Raw genomic sequence first — 17,989 nt, forward strand, 5'->3', positions numbered from 1 at the left:
TTTTGTATGATGTATCTTTGGTATTGTAGATATAAATAATATTTGCGTAAACCTAGTCAAAGTTTCCAAAGTTCGACTTCTAAAAATTTATATGCACTGCATTATCGAGCGGATGGAATATATATTCCCCCCCTCGGCTATCTGACGCATCACTCAGCCGTATCGGGGCTCCTCTATCTCTCTCAAACTTTATATCTCCCTGGTTCACACATACACATATCTCTCTCACGCTACATAGACCCATCTAACACTCTCCACCCTTGTTCTCTCTCTATGTGACACGCACCCCCCTAAGTATCATAATCCCTCACTCCATCATAGGCGCACGCACTCCCCCCCCTAAGTACGACTGTCTCTCACTAGCCATCAGGAACACATGTATTGTCTCCTTCCATCCATACGTCCCATCACGATCTCCACGGGATCTCTCTGTCACAAACATACACTGTCTCCTCCCCATGTCTGCATTTTCTCCATACGTCTCTCTCGACCTCTCTCCCTTGTTTGTCAGACCACTCTTGGCCACGTGTTATGGGTATTTCTCTCTCGGTTGCAAACAACCACACACTATCTCCTCACCTCGCTTCCGCTGTCGAAGATGCATGTGTGATATGTTTGCATAAGACACACACGCTTTTTCTCTACTTTATCGTGTGTTGTCCATGTCTGTTTCACACATGCACGCACACTTTTTTCACTCACTATTTCTATTTCACTCTCTCTCTCTCTAGTTAGGTACTCTCTCATGTCCATAAGCATATGGATGTTTTGAAAAGTCAAACCTCAGAAAAGTTTGACCAGGTATATGTGGAGAAAAACATTTATATCTGGAACAATCATTAGATTCATCACAACATGTACTTACTTCATACTATCATTTATCTTTGGTATTGCAGATATAAGTAATTTCTTTATAAACTTGGTCAAAATTTCAAAAGTTTGACTTTAAAAAAATATACGGTCACTGTGTCAGCGTATAGCTTCGTATATTGTTTAGTTGACCAGTCAACCAGTCCACATACTGCCTTGTTAGCTCGTGTTCTCTATCTTCGTGTGCTGGCCCATGTGGCAGTGGGTGAAAATAAGTAAACTAGAGGCCCATCTGAGACGCGTTGAAGTAAACAAAGTTGAAACCACTCGCCGTAGCACCCCGCACGGTAGTAAATTGAGGGCACACTTCTTCCGCATGAAGGACGCACTCGCGCACACTTCACCCACTTCACAGCGACATGCACACAAGGACGCACTCGCGCACACCCAACACATAATACACACCAACACACGTGTACACCTGCATCGCCGCCGGCTGAGATGGACGGCGAGGCAGCCAACAAGCGGAGGCGGATCGAGCCAAAACCGCATCCGGAGAGTTTGGACTTCATCAACAGCCTCCCCGATGACATGCTACTCGTCATCATCGGCCTCCTCCCCGCCAAATCTGCCGTGCGGACCACCCTGCTCTCCCGGCGGTGGCGCCCCCTCTGGTGTCGTGTCCCCCTCAACCTCACCGTCGATAGCTGCCTCTGCGACGGGAATTGCAAACGCATGGCCACAGTCTCCAAGATCCTTTCATCGCACCCTGGGCCAGCCGGACGCATTGACATCCGTATGTTCAGTACCAAATGCTAGGTCCAAGCCAAGTTCGACGAGTGGTTCTTATCCCCCACCCTAGATCATCTTGAGGAGCTCAGGTTTGAAGCTAGACGATGTCGCTCTCTGGCGCCATCCACGCTCCGCCTCACGACAACGCTGCACCGCGCCCGCTTCAGCTCCTGCTATTTTCCCCAGATTAATGCCGCACCCACCCTTCTTCTCCCTCAACTCAAGGCTCTACCTCTTCGATGTTGGCATCTCGAAGAAGGCTATGGAGCACCTGCTCCGCAGTTGTACTGCGCTAGAGTACCTTCGTCTTCGGCAAATCCACGGGTTCATTAGCCTCCACATCGCCTCGACGAATCTCCAATGGATTTATGTGTCTTGCTGGCACCGCAACAAGACATCAATTGGGAAGAGATCACTCCAGCTATTCCACATTATGGTCATTGAGAATGCGCCTTTCCTTGAGAGATTGCTTGTATCCGATCTAGAAGGTCCAACAAAAATGAGGGTCATTGACGCGCCGAAATTGACAGTGTTGGTGTACTCGTTTGCCAAATTATCCGAACTCTTTATTGGATCCGTAATCGTTTAGGTACAACACTCATCTTCTTCTCCGTCTTCTTGAAATTCACATTTTTAAATTTCTTCTTGATGTATTTACGACTGTCATCCAGAAAATGATTCCCACAAGCTTGACCCAGTCTGTGCGCATAGTGAAGATCTTGGCAATAAAATCTATCGGCCCCAATCTGGATCAAGTTGTTGCATTCCTTACATGCTTTCCGTGCACGGAGAAGCTACTCATCAAGGTGAAACTTCTTTCTTATTAGTAAGCGGTAATCACAATGTAGCTCAATTTTTTCGCAATTTTCCCAAATTAAGATGGCAAGTGTAGTGTTGAAAACTGCATCTACGCACTGCACCGAAAGAAATGTTTTTAGTATTTTTTCTCACGTGATCACCTGCATCATTTTTTGTTGTACTACTAGTAACCTAGGCTAGTCATAGTGGCAAGTAACTTAGACTAGTAACTCTATGGTTACCCTAAGAGCAAGTACTACCTCCGTCCTGGTTTACTCTTCCTATTTTGTAGTATCAAAATTTGACCATAGATTTAACTGACAAAATGTTAATGCATGTCACTAAAAATTTATCATTTGATTCGTATTTGAACAATATTTCAAATGGTATAATTTTTTGTGACATGCATTGGCATTTTCTTAGGTAAATCTATGGTCAAAATTTTACACTAAATACGAGGTAGTACAAAAGTGAGCTACAACGACCCTCCACTATGTAGGCCAAAACATGTGCCAAATTCACTTGTGATGCATTTGGCATCGATGCCCCTCCATTGCTCACCTGGTGCCCCAATCTGGATCACCTACTTTGCTCCGGTGCCAAATTAACTCACGCAATGAAAAAGCACTTGCGTGGGAGAGGGAGAGGACTGAGGCAATAAAAAACACTTGTTTGGGAGAGTGAGAGGCTGGTGTAGTTGCTTTGATTGATTTGTTTATACATGTGGGTCTGTGTGCACAGCGGTGCCAACTCTCTCACATTGCTAGAGCGGTGCCAAAATGTTTTGATTTGACATTGATGCGTATTATGTGGCATACTTTTGAGAAATATGGCATCGGCCACATAGTGGAAGGCAATAAATTCCCAAGATCTTCACGTGCTCCTAGGTAAATGAGAGGAAAGAGAGAGAGAGAGAGAGAGAGAGAGAGAGAGAGAGAGAGAGAGTGAAAAAATATCACTAGCCTTAGAGCCAACCCTATCGTATGAGCAAATGATATTGGTACCTCTTGATGACACGAAAATCTTATACAACCATCTACCTAATATGTTCTCTTCTTTGTAGATAAAAAATATCTGAAAGTGAAAAATGTGCTGCACTATAACAATCTCATCGAATGCCTTGATCTCCATCTTACAGAAATTGATTTGGTCGACTACCGAGGCAGCACATCTGAGATTAAATTGGCCAGGTTCTTTGTTCTCTGGCGCAACAATGAATGGCGTGCTGATCACCGCAAGCGTCTAAGCCTAAATGACAAAGTCTCCGCAGAAGCGGAATTTGTTTTTGAAACATCAAGTTGCCAGAGACTAAAAAATTTATTTGCCCATTAATGACTTGTCAGGGTGATGGATTTTAGTTTGTACGATAATGCTGCATCCACCTAAAGTAACGGAAGTTCTTATGTAAACTTCCTAATAATTCCCCCTTCATAGATGCATCATTACTCCTAACATTTGTAATATCAGTTTGAAGCTTGTAATATTGTCGTGTCCTATTCCTGCGTTTTCAAAATCCTGCGAATCAAAGAGGTCCTGAGTTGGTGATGATGGTGTGCCTGCCATCTTTCACCAATAGCCGTCGAATCTAGATCTGACGCATACAAAGCAAACTTCTGCAGTTTTGCAAAAAGATGCCCGCACTTGTTCCCTATTTACAAACAACTCCTTGTCTCTCACAATCAGCCTTATCTCCTCCCCACCACATCTGGAAGGCCATGGAACAATCTGGCGCGATGGCCATTGCCGGCGTCGTCCACCCCCAATCTTGGTGTTCCGTGCAATGCACAAGCATCTTACTCATATAAGAAAAGGGTAGAGATACTCATGGCAATGCACGGGAAATTATGTCGAACACGGCTAGTTGTAAGCAGGCTAGCTCTACAGCCATGATGATAGTGACTACACACGGTGAGGCTGACTTTGGTATGCTGAACACGGTGCCTACACTCAGGTGTCATCTCTGGTGCAGGGTCTTGTCACATCACTGTGAGGAGTAATTTGACCAACGGGTAGTACAGTACTAGTACTACTACTAGTCTAGCACCACCGTTTGGATTTAGCATTTGACTAGCAATATCTAGTAATGCATGTCACAAAAAATATACTACTCCCTCTGTAAATAAATACATGGAGTATTGTTTTATTCGGTTTTGAACGTAGTTCCCGATGATATTATACACTCTCCCTTCCGGTAGATGGCTCAAATCTGAAGTCTCATCAATCAGACTACTATTCTACTCACCGAGCGCTCAGCTTGGTAAGCTACCAACAAAAAATTGCAATCAAAGACTACTATTGTACTCCCTCCGTACTGGTGCATTAGTCACGTTACGAAAACCAAATAATCCCAAAACTTTTAGGCGCGGTGCATTAACTACCCACCTCGTTCCCTGTTTTTTGCCACGAAAAAAGAAATCGCCTAATAGGAGACGTGGGGTGCATATGGATTCAATGACTTGAGACTACTTAGCACAACATTTTTGGTTACATGCATTAACATTTTATTAGTTAAATCAAAGGTCAAAACTTGGGGCAAAATGCAAAGGGGACCAATAAACCAGTAAACATCAAATTTTTGCCCCAACTTGGTCTTGGTGAGATGACTATACTGCACCGGCATGGAGGGAGGGCCGAGGAGTAGATGGCCAACACACACGTGAATGCAACGCAATCTGCACTTCTCATATAAAGGCTCCCCGCCAGTCCAATCTATGAAATCCTACGCACCAACGCACCCTAACCAAGGGCAAGAGTGATCACTCCAATCGTAAGATCGGTTGACTAGAAGCTAGACCCACAGAGGCGATGAGCGCGAGCATCAGCAGGCTATGCCAGATGGTCCACGACGCCGTCCTATGGCCCGGCACCGAAGAACGTCTCCAGGTCGTGCTTGAGGCCGCCAGGGCGAGAGGCCTCTTGGACGACAACTTCTTCTCCTTGTTCGACAAGGTCCTCGTCGGCTTCCTCGAAAAGTTCACTGTCATCAAGAAGCTCGCGGACGACCTTGAAGTACGCCTCCAGCCCTTGTGCCCAAGCTCTGTGATGCCTGCCACCCTCAATGGCCTCTATGGTGACAACCTCTTCGACGCACTGGTGGCCCTGCGACTGCCCGCCTTCGCGTCGGAGAATGTCCACCTCGAGGTCACGCTCGCCGTGCAGCGCCTGGCGCAGCAAGACACCATCGACATAATCACCCACGTCTACGTGCAAAATCGTCCACAAGGACTAATACGTGCAAGAGGAGGACGATAGGACGCTGACCTTCTTGGACCGCAGGACAACCTTGGACGGCATTGTTCAGAAGCACGTTGAGCTCGCCGCCAACGCCGCTGCTCATCTCACGTCGGTTGGTGACCCGGCACACTAGGGCCTAAGGATGTCGTTGATGGATCCATATGTATCTTTATCTTTCCGTCAAATCCATGTAGTAGTATATTGTACTAGTAATTATCTTACCTTTCGCATCAACTTCATAATTTTCGTACATACTCCATGCATGAACCGCACCAGAACCAAACTTCTCATTACTCTAGGGAAAATCGTTATTTCTATCTATCTGTCGCGCCATGGAGCAGAACCAAATTCTACAAGTTACAAGTTCAAAAGGAAAAGCCTGTCGTGTTCACGTCGCACCCCACACGGTTTGTCCCGCACGTCGCTCAAGGGGGGAATGTGTGTTGTGTTGCATTTTCACTTACAAGTGGGACCACAGTTGAGCAAACCGACTATCGGCAAACCCCCACCCCGCCCACCGCGCGACGACTGAGTTAGAGAAAACAGGAGGGAGAAGAGATGGCTGTAGCACGGACTCCAAGAAAATTGGTGTCAGATAGGACTTGTCTGGGTGGCGTGTGCTATACTGCTAGACGTGAATGCTAGTTATGGCCCATGCCACCCCACTATATCGAGGTGCTGGTTACGTAGAGCGAACACATTATCTCTCCAGGAGTACGGTACACCACTAGTACTACTCACATTCTCACAAAATTTCATGGAGTCCGTGCTCAGCCCTCCTCTCTCTCTCTCTCTCTTCTCAGCCAGCCAGCAGACGCACGGAGCCATCGTCTGTTTTCTCACATGCGGTCCCACATGTCAGTGAAAGCGCAAGACGACCCACCGAACCTGCACATCTTTCACCTCGACGTGCTGGTGATGAAAAACAAATCCAATAAAGATCTTCGGTGGCCGCTTTTGGAGTTACTCAAGAGTAAGATTCTATTTACAGCTTAACCCAAGATGCACATCACGTGGCTTCAACTAGCACTCCATTTTCTTGCATGACACGACCTGGATGCTGGATGTGCCATGTGTCGGCAAAAGGAGGAAGAACTTGACCAAATCTTCTCCACATTTAGACCGGAGGAGTAGGAAACACGGCAAGCCTTGTGCCTACATCATACTACGTACAAGCCCACCTCACGAAGTCACGCTATCACCATATTTCTCGGCCTCTGTGCGACACCTAGCTCTAGTTGATCTAACTAGAACTAACTATTGTGCTAGCATACTCCACTATTAGGTTGGCCCTATGTTATGCGGCAACTTCATATAACCGGATGCTGGCTATACTACTACTGTACTCGCACTCCAAGAAGTGACTCGAAAACCATTCATAAATTGAGTTTATGACATGCATATGTAAATGTACCATTCATTACATACAACAAGTCATCAACACACAACGACAATGAGGATACGTGTTATTATAGATTATTTCCAACAAAACATTCTACTCATCACACAACAAATAACAAGCAATGAAATGAACTTCATCTCAACCAATCCTCGGCATTGGAAATGCTTGCTTTGAACCATAGGTAGGCCTCTATGAAGGGCCAACTATTGTCAATATCGAGACCAACACGGAACTGATCATCTAGGCTGAAGCGGCCTATATCAGGACGCATATTGTGATAGCCAGGGTGGGGAACCATAGAAATGTCCGAGGTATAGATACAATTGCTTCTCATAAATGGTAGTAACGTTGTGTCAACAGCAGCTGGATCGCCTTTCACCATCATTGGATAGTTTTGTCCAAGGAAGAGCAAGTTTTCTCCAAGACTATCAATACTGAACCAGTGAGAAGGTGTTGGCCCTAGCACACTAGTATCCATCCCGAATAGCCTGCAACGAATATTGGAATAGGTCCGGAGAGTGCGACCATGGGAGACAACACTTGCTTCCTTAGTAGTAACATCAGCAGTGCGCTGTATACACACAAGAAGAGGTGATCCATCAGAATAAGTTGCCAGGCGCCACTGAGTATATAGGTCCTGCTTGTCCTCATGCTCGTGATCATCACCATCGTCATCTCCCCCTTGGTTATAAACAGGGTCGGCCCTGAGATTTTGGTGGTCCGGGGCGAGATAACACGGAAGGGCCCTAAAGCCCATAAACACATGCATTTTTTCTATTTCAACTGCAAATAAATATTTGGTACACTATTAATTTATGGTGCTTTGTCTTGTTGACTAAAAAACTGAGGTCACAAACATTCACAGTTGTAGTCGATCGATCTTGTCAATCTACACTTATATATGTGTACTCTCCTATCAAAAACAGTGCCTTGCACTGGTGTTCGCTGTCAAGAAGCTACGGCACTACATGATAGGATATGAAGAATACTTATTTTCAGAGAGTGCCTCCAGGTTCTCTAGTAGTTATATCAAACCACAACTGTGTACTAGCCAAGAGGCTTCGGTACTAACCAACACACCAGGATTCAAAGATGCAAAAAGAAAAAGGAAGCTAATACCACTGACTTTGAAGATACGGGATTATATAATAAACTCATTTAGTTGATAGATCATCATTGGATTCTTTTTACTGTGACCAAGATCCATGAAATAGCTCTCTTATATTTCTATTAGGTGTATTAGTAACACTTTCATGCCTAGTCAAATTTTGTATTCCTAAAGTTTTCACTAGCTGTTCTAAAGCTAAGTCCTGAAAATTCCTAGCATTAGAAAACTAGAAATACTGTTTTTTGCAGGGAATCAGTAGAATACTTGTGTGCGCTCTAAAAAAATTATGAGACATGGAACAAGAAATTAAGAGGACTGCTAATTAAAAAAAGTGCCATGAAAGGCATGGAACAAGGTACCTGGATCTGGATGACTAGAAAATTCAAAATCGCAAGATTTTGCTGCTGCATACGAGAGTCACGAACAAAAGTCCAAGCTTCTCTTTTCTAATACCAATCAATACAAGAAATCGGAGTGCGAGAGAGATATATATGAGGATGATCTTCAGGAAACAAACGAACAATCTTACAAGAATATAGAAAGAGAAGCCATGTGTTGAAGAGAAGATTGACAGGAATCTGGAAACCGCATTAGGCATTACCTTCTTCCACTAATGGCGCCCAGCAGCCGAAAATCACGATTAGACCAGCGGGCGGGGCGCCGTCATCATGGCATGGCTGATTTGTTGCCAATTGGGGAGGAGAAGTATAATACGAGAAGACTACATGGCGTGCGACAACCTGATAATTGATCGATCAGTTGATTTTTGTTTCCTTATGGAGAATCAATCGACAGGCCATCACACACGTATATAGGAGAAACCAATCCATCGGGGGCCCCTTCCAACTCGGGGGCCCGGGGCGGCCGCCCCCTGCCCCCCCCCCTTAGGGTCGGCCCTGGTTATAAAAAATTTCAAGTATAGGTGGTGGAATGTTCACAGGACCTTGGAAACACAACAAGGTTAATTAGTAAAGGGAAACTAGCTAACCCGCATGCATGTGGATGAAACAATTAGAATTACGATGGAAGACAAATGTACCAAAACCATAAGGATTCCATGCAAAAATAGTGCCACGAGTGGTGGCAGCAAACACAAGACGGTCGTATTGAATTGCATCACAGTACTCATCCATGTACAGAAATTGATTTTTGAGCAATATCCATCGAGGCATCGAAGTAAGGATGGCAACAAGCTTGTCGAAGATAGCAACAACTTCATAGTTCATGTAATCCCAAGAGCGGCTGGGGACTCGACAAATTGCTATCTTCCATAGACGAGAGACACCATGATCGTATTTGAACGTACGTGATCATCTGTGTGCTCAACCTCAGGGCACTCTGAGATTTTTGGAAGTGGAATCCGGTGACAAGTGTACACATTCACAAGTTCCCAATCGCAGTTGTACCCAATATAAACAACCCGATCTCCATTTGCGCCTGCCCAGGCCTTACCCTTAAGTGATGGCATCTTAACATCACATGTATCATTATCAAGCGGCATCAACTTGCACAAGGCGAGGCTTCCGTCGTCCGCGCGCCAGCGAGCAGGGTCATGGCAAAGAAGATAGGTGAGATCAAACTGCTCCTGGACCCTTGGGTTCTTTGTAATGATGTTATTAGTTGATTCGAGAATGGTCTTGAACGAACCTGCCATGCTAGCCGAGGTGATGACGTCGCACCGATCAATGAGTTCCTCCACCACGTCATCTTTCAGATCGGGGAAAGAATAACGGGGTCGTTTTTGGCCTGTTCCCTCCATGAAGAAGACGATCGAACAATGGCAGAAGGAAGGGTGAAGGTAAATGGAGGAGGGAGGAAGAGCCTGCGACAACAGTTCCAAAGCAAGAGGGAAAGGCGAAGAGGCGGTGGACGGTTGCCATGGTACAGGAAGATGCGCCCCGGCCTACATAGAAGTCCATTCGAAAATTGTACAAAAGGACTCGCAGTCGTCTCACTGACATGTTGGAACGGGACCACATGTCAACGAAACATGGTGTGTTATTTCTCGTGCAAAATGCGATCTGGCCGCGTTGGCCCGAGGTGCCGCATTATTTCTCGACTTTATTTTTTTAATGGCGCGTCGTTCAGTTTTGAAGCATGACTAACTGGTACTGTATGCGGAGAAAATATAAACTACTCTGCCACTACTCCACCTCTAGTACTAGTATCAAAAAAGATATATAGGCTGGAGCTTCAGTGCTTGCTTGCTAAGGGCCGCCCACTTGCTTCTCACACTATCACACTCTCTCCAGATCTAGAAAAGGCAGCCTCTCTCTCCCTCCTCATCGATGGTCACAGATCCACCGGGGAAGAAAAGGACATGCAGCATTGACGCACTCGTCGGCGGCGAGCGAGGTCACGCGCTGACGACAAGGCCGTCCTCTCAGACCTAGCGCCCGCGAGGGATGGCCTCCGTCCCCAAGGTCGCTGCCGTAGTGTGTGCGGAGGACGACGACCACGAGCGAAGCCACTTCCTGCCGACCCTCAGGTATGCTACCTCTTTTCGAACCATACCCTTGTTCTATTTCCCCATCTGCCATGTTGTTGCATGTGGATCGTTTTCCACTCCACCATCTTCCCCATTTGCTATCCTCCGCTCTGCTGGTCACGCAGACGAAAACCTTAATTTGCACTATTAAAGGAAACCCTACTTCATGCAGACTAATCCATGTCTGGGTTGAATAAGGAAAGGAAGGGAGAAAATATTGTCGAAGAGACTAGGCATCGATCCCGCATCTAGGTTGAAAAGGGGAAAATCAGTAGCTAAGGAACGAGTCTTGTGTCTCTTGGTTGAAAAGGGGAGAAAAAAGGTAGAAAGGCATGCCAATGCAATAGAGAATGACCAGGTCGATTGGTTTGTTGTCCTCACATAGGAAAAAGACGGCTAAAGAGAACAAAAATGGGACATAATCCACATATGCTGCCTGGATATTTGTTGCTCTGGGCAACCATACCTCCCTCACCACTCTATGCGTCCATGGAGGTACATCGTACTGGTGCGCCAACTGTTCGAATGGGCCTCTCATGCTCTTATTGCCACTTTTTTGCTGTTAGTATAACGCCAGCGGTAAAGTCAAGCAATGCTACTGCTAAAGTGATGCCACCTTCAACTAATGCCGCACTCAGTCTAGTGCCAACGATAAATTTAAGCAATGTCATTTAATGTCACTGGATTATTTTGGGGTTAGCTGTTTATTGTGGATGCATTAAGATTTTTCAGCTAAGGCATTCTAATGTTGTTGCACAACCAGTATACCAACGATGAAACTTGTAACTACCTTCAGATTTTTGCATTGTTGATGCTTATAGATTACATACCTCACTTTCATGAGATAAGCCAATTTTTTTTGTACTGTGTCACCAAAATGCCAAGGCGCTAATGTCATTTTATTTTGGTTAAACTGCACAAAAAATTATGAAGACAAGAGGAAAGGTCAAGAGTGGGCACCTCCTCCTCCGGCTGTTCTCTTGTTTCGTTCGATCAAGTTTTTATGTTTGATCAATTATCAAGATTGGATAGCAATTTTGAGGTCCCTCGAGTTCGAAATGATATTTACCTTGACGGTACATGGTTTGCAAAAAAAATATTGTCATTAGTTAATAATGTAGTTACCTTCAGACTTTTGTATTTGGTTTAATGTTGTTGCACAACTAGTATACCAATGCTAAAACTTGTTACCTTTACATTTTGTTTAATGCTTATAGAAATCTTCAAGTGCTAGCTTATGGAAATCTGTTCAGTAAAACCATTGTACTGTACCCCGTAATAAAAAATACTCTACTGTTGCACTAGCCACTGGATTAGTGTATATTTGTACTATTTGAATGGTGTTGCATTAGCGTATGGACATATATAAAGTGTGGCAAGCTTTCTCAGATATGTGCTCAAGAAAACTACTACCTGTTTTTCTAAATACTAGACGTTTGTGTACTTTAAATTGAACTGCGAAAACGTCTTATATTAAGGAACAAAGGGTGTAGAGTTCACTCAAATTATCCCGGTAAAGCTAGTCACACCTTTGTTAAAATTAATGTTCATTATGTTATCGGAGGATGTCTGTATGTTTGTCTCTAATGCGTGTCGATTACATACGTGACATCATGATGTAATGTTAAGTCATTTCTTTTTGTACAGTGTCACTGAATTGTCAATGCGGTGATGACATTTTATTTTAGTTGAGCTGCACAAAATATGCTTAAAAGAAGAGGAAAGGTCACGGATGGTTCGGTTTTTAAGAAAATACTATGTATGCCTTCCTGACATCAGCCGATGTTGCCTTATTTATTCCTTCAAACATGTGTTTAGAAACAGTCTTGCAACCTTTTCCCATTAAGAAATTGGAATGCTTATATTTGTGAGTCTATGCTTCAACTAGTGCCACTTTTATAGTAACCACATGTAGCGACCCGACCTCAAACGGTCAAGTCTCTGTGCTTAAGTGTCATCCCTGGATCGGTATGCTGACACACACAGTACTCGAGGATTTATAACAGAGGTAAATCACATGTATAAAGTAACGTAAATACTATTACCTCAATCCAAATAGCGGAAGTAACAACAAGGTTGTGGGTTCCCATCAACACCAACGGCAAAGTTGAGTGTAGAAATCGTAACCCTAACGTATCACTTACTCGTCGTAAGAATCCTGCAACATGAGACGTTGCAGCCACAAAGGGTCAGTATATTGAATGTACCGGCAAATTCACACCATAGGATAATGATGAATAATAACTATCACTACATGCATATTTGGCTGGTGGAGGCTCTATGGTTAACATGTTTTTGCGAAAAGCCAATTTTTTCCTACTGCAAAGGAATAAGTTTTATTTAACTACAAAGTTTGTTGAAAAATATTGAGAAGGTTCCTCAACTCAATCCCAAAATAATAATCATTAATCCAAACAAATTAATTAAATAAAGTGTTGAGATCAACATGATAATCCAAGAACCAGATACTCAAGATGTCCATAACCGGGACACGGCTAATCATGATTAGTTTGTACACTCTGCAGAGGTTTGCGCACTTTTCCCCACAAGACTCGGTCTCCTCCGTTGGATTTCTCGCACTACATGGTGTTTGAGAAACGGATGACCGAGACACGGTCTTTCAGAAGCATTAACTCTAACCCTGGGTAGACAGTACCAACCTACATCCCCTACATCTACTAGCCTACCACTGGAAGAGGTCATGCAACATATGCAACTATGCTAGAGCCCATAATAGCTTGTGGCTGCACATGGAAGTTTCTAGCATGAATAATCTTATGATCCCTTTGGTCCTGGGTGGCATTCCATAGGGTGATCACACGGGTCCTCCAGGATCCCCTTGGGCAAGCACTGGGTTCTCCAGGCGCCCGGGCAAACCACTGGGTGCTCCAGGGTGCCCCAACCAATCCACCCAGATGTTTATTAAAGTAACCACCTTAAGTTATCCATTATATAATAATCTCACATCTGTGATGGATACACTCAAACCCAATCCACGTCTACGAGCATAGCATAGCAGTAAGCATAATGTAGTAACTCCCAGGGTTTGAATGCAAGACAATAGGTTCCTACCTCATCAACTACTTCCCAAAACCCACATGTTATCGATCCTACTCATGCAATGTTTGAGGGTTGAAACTAATGCATAAAACCTGGGTAGTAAAGGGATATGATCAAAGTGTGAACTTGCCTTGTACGGTTGATGAAGATGATTCGCACTCATAACTCCTGATAGTTCTACTCGTCACACTCCGGTCAATCTATCGTAAGCAAACAACAGTAACCACACATAAGCAATCACTCAAAAGATCGGAAAGAATGAAGAAGACAATTCGGAAAACATCAAAACAAAGAAAATAACCCTTGCAACATAAAACAATTTCTAACAGTACCAAAATTATGTGAATTTGGCCTTATCAGAAAGTTTAGGTCAAGAGCTTTAATTTGCAAAAAGAATCAAATCAAACGGAGCAACGAAACTCAAACTACGAAAGAAACAAGATACGTTTACTAATCTGGACTAAAGTCAAATTTTACAGTACCAAAATCTTGTTCAAGTTGGTTAAACAGAAAGAGGGCTTCGAGATGAAGATCTAGGCGCTTGAATCGCCTGATTCCGATAAACGAGCGAAAAGATAAACTAAAACGAAAATCGGGTCAGAAATCGCGATCGAAAATAATCGCGAAAAACCCTGGAAAAAGAAAAACTGACGAACAGGCTAACGAACGAACGTTCGCTGTCTGTGACTAACGGGTGAATGGCGTTCGTTAAAACGAACGTACGGACGAATGTCCGCAAAATAACTAAACCACAGAAAAAAAACCGAACCGATCTATTAAAAAAAGAATCTAGGTTTTCAAAAAAAACGAACGGTTTTCTGACGAAAACCAGCGGCGGCGGCTACCTCCGGCGAGGTCGACGGCAGCGGCGGGACAGCGGCGCGGGACGGCGAGGCGGCGCGGCGGATCGGGCGGCGGCGCGGCGCGGTCGGGCGGCGGCGGCAGCTCGGGAGCGGGGCTAGGATTTGGGGCGCGGGGCTGGGCTGGGGCGGCTCGTCGCCTCAGGCTTTAAAGGCCCGGCCAGGTCAGTGTCCCAGGCGGACACGGCCCGGTAACGTCGGTTCATTTTTTTTAATATTCCGACGCGCATAAAAAAGAAGAAAAGAAATACTAAACAGACACCAAAAATCCTGAAATAAATTTTCTCCGTCCTCTAAAAATCTACTGTACAAGGTGAACATTTATTTAGGACTCTAATGCAATTTTGATAAACGCATATTTTTCCTAACTCAAATAAAATAGCAATAAAATCCAAATAAAATGTTTATTTGTTTTTAATATTTTTCCTCCAATATTGCATTATTTTGGGGAAGTCATATTATCCCCTCTCATATATTTTTTATATGAAATATTTTCGGAGAGAAAAATAATTAAAACAAATTACCCTTGTTTCAATATTTGATAAAATTCAAATATGAAAACGGTGAAATCCCCAACTCTCTCTGTGGGTCCTTGAATTGCTTAGAATTTCTAGGATCGCAAAAAAAAAATGCAAATGAAATATGATATGCATGAATGATCTATGTATAACATTCCAAATTGAAAATTTGGGATGTTACACCACACTTTCAATATCTATGCAAACAGGGATGCTCGATTTTAGTGAAACTGCACAAAAAGTCCAAATGGTTCAACATTAGGAGCATGTTTTCTTTCAAACCGTTATATCCAATTGGTGGCACTATGAGCTGTTCATTATGAAGGTACATGGTTTGCTACTATCTTGCTACTATTTTTGTATTGTCATTAGATAGTAATATTAGTGGTTTGCATGTGAATTTATTGGCAGTGTGGACCTACATTGGAGGTGCAGGACATGATTCAATGATTGGATGCTCAATTTCGGTTGTATCGATTTCACCTCTTCCATCACTGCGAACATGGATACCCTTGGTCTGATGAAGAATAGGTGCTATATTTCTGCTCTGTACCAACAAATCAATTTAGTATGAAATTGTCGAGGGGAAAACATGACAATATTAAATTGTCTAGTGCAAAACATGACAGATGCTAAGCGGAAGAGACGTGTTTAAACCGAAAATACAAGGTGGGGTATATGTTTACTAGCTGCTTGATATTTGTGCAGACTGATGTCTGCCCGTTACTATTTGGCAAACAAACAAAGTGACCGCAATTTTGGTGGAACTGCACAAGAGAATAGTATAGTCACTGCATGCAGAGCCATTTGCAATAGACATAGAAAGATTGGATAGTCACTTCATGGACTACACAAAAGTAGTATTGTGCTATTTATTGGCCAACACTAGGTGCTTCATTGCTTTGGTCTAATTATACAATGGGCATCATTTTTCCTAAGTTAAAGTTTGCATTCCGAAAATAGTCTCGCCGTGTGATTGAGAGAATACCAAATCATATTGCAGTGGATGTTCCTCCATCATGTGTGGTTCATTCTCAAGGTTCCAGCTGTTGGTGAAACCACTTATGTTTGCAAGAGGAATTGTAGACTTCACAAACAAATTTGTCTTTCACTCTGTACTGAACGTTGGCCCAGAGAAGCATCCATGTTAGTAGGAAGAACATATGTTTTTTCTAGATCTTTGCTTTTGGAGCTACATATTTGTATATGATCTGTGAATCACTGAGATGCATTAACATATTGATCTTATGTATGGGAATCGTACTAGTTGGTTGTGAATTTGGGCTACTAATGTGAACATATTACAATGACAGGCCTGTGAGTCTCGTGTGAACATTTCGAACGGATCGGCTCTTACTACTGTGCACATCATGATCCTTATTTCTGTGTTCTCGGTGTTTACAAGTTACTAGCAGTTCCTTATTCTGTTCGCTCAATGTTTACAAGTTACTGATTGATCACTAGCTAGCCTACTAATACGCTCCTGGCAGTTTTAGTTGCGACGCAAGATCCGAAGTTGCAGTTTTTTGAATAAAAATGCCTACCTCAGAAGAAACCGACATGCTGTTCTGAAGAAAATGCCATGCGAATTTGAAGAAACTGCCAACAAAAACATTCGCAAATGCCTTATCTCCCAACGAACATTCATCCGCTATTGCGATCCTGCACATACAATATCCGACCGACTCAATCCTACGCGAATAACCAACGGATCATGCACGTACCTCATTTGGATGAATCAAGCACACTCTTTTGACCGTCAAGCCGACGTGCGACCCAGCACGGACGGGACGCATGTAGGACCGAAAGTATGTCTAAAGGGGGGGTGATTAGACTACTTGACCAAATAAAAATCTAGTCTTTTCCCAATTTTAAGTCTTGGCAGATTTTAGCAACTTTACACAAGTCAAGCAATCAACCTACACATGCAATTCTAAGAGTATAGCAGCGGAATGTAAATCATTGCATATGAAGGTAAAGGGGAGGAGTTTGGAGGGAGCAAACACAATGTAGTCACTGAGATTTTTGGCGTGGTTCCGATAGGTGGTGCTATCATACATCCACGTTGCTGGAGACTTCAACCCATGAAGGGTAATGGTTGCGCGAGTCCACGAAGGGCTCCACCCCACGAAGGGTCCACGAAGAAGCAAACTTGTCTATCCCACCATGGCCACCGCCCATGAAGGACTTGCCTCACTTGGGTAGATCTTCATGAAGTAGGCGATCTCCTTGCCCTTACAAACTCCTTGGTTCAACTCTACAATCTTGACGGAGGCTCCCAAGTGACACCTAACTAATCTAGGAGACACCACTCTCCAAAAGATAATAGATGGTGTGTTGGTGATGAACTCCTTGCTCTTGTGCTTCAAATGATAGTCTCCCCAACACTCAACTCTCTCTCACAGATTTGGATATGGTGGAAAGATGATTTGAGTGGAAAGCAACTTGGGGAAGGCTAGAGATCAAAATTCTTGTGGTTGGATTGGAATGTGTTGGTCTCAACACATGAGTAGGTGGTTCTCTCTTAGAAAATGAATGCTGGAAGTGTAGGCACGTTCTGATGGCTCTCTCCACGAATGGAGAATGGGTGGAGGGGTATATATATCCTCCACACAAAATCTAACCGTTACACACAATTTACCAAACTCGGTGGGACCGAATAGTGAAACTCGGTCAGACCGATATGGTTCAAAATGTGAACGTTAGGCTTTTCGGTGGGACCGACATGATCAAATCGGTGGGACCGATGCGTTAGGGTTAGGGCATAACTTGATCCCGGTTTGACCGATTACTTCAACTCGGTGAGACCAATTTCAGTAATAAGCAAACAAAGAGTTGGTCAGGCAAACTCGGTGGGACCGATTACTCATTTCGGTGAGACCAAAATGTTACGAAAAGGAAACAGAGAGTTTGCAATCC

This window comes from Aegilops tauschii, chromosome 2 (assembly GCF_002575655.3).
Source record: "Aegilops tauschii subsp. strangulata cultivar AL8/78 chromosome 2, Aet v6.0, whole genome shotgun sequence".
NCBI lineage: Eukaryota > Viridiplantae > Streptophyta > Magnoliopsida > Poales > Poaceae > Aegilops > Aegilops tauschii.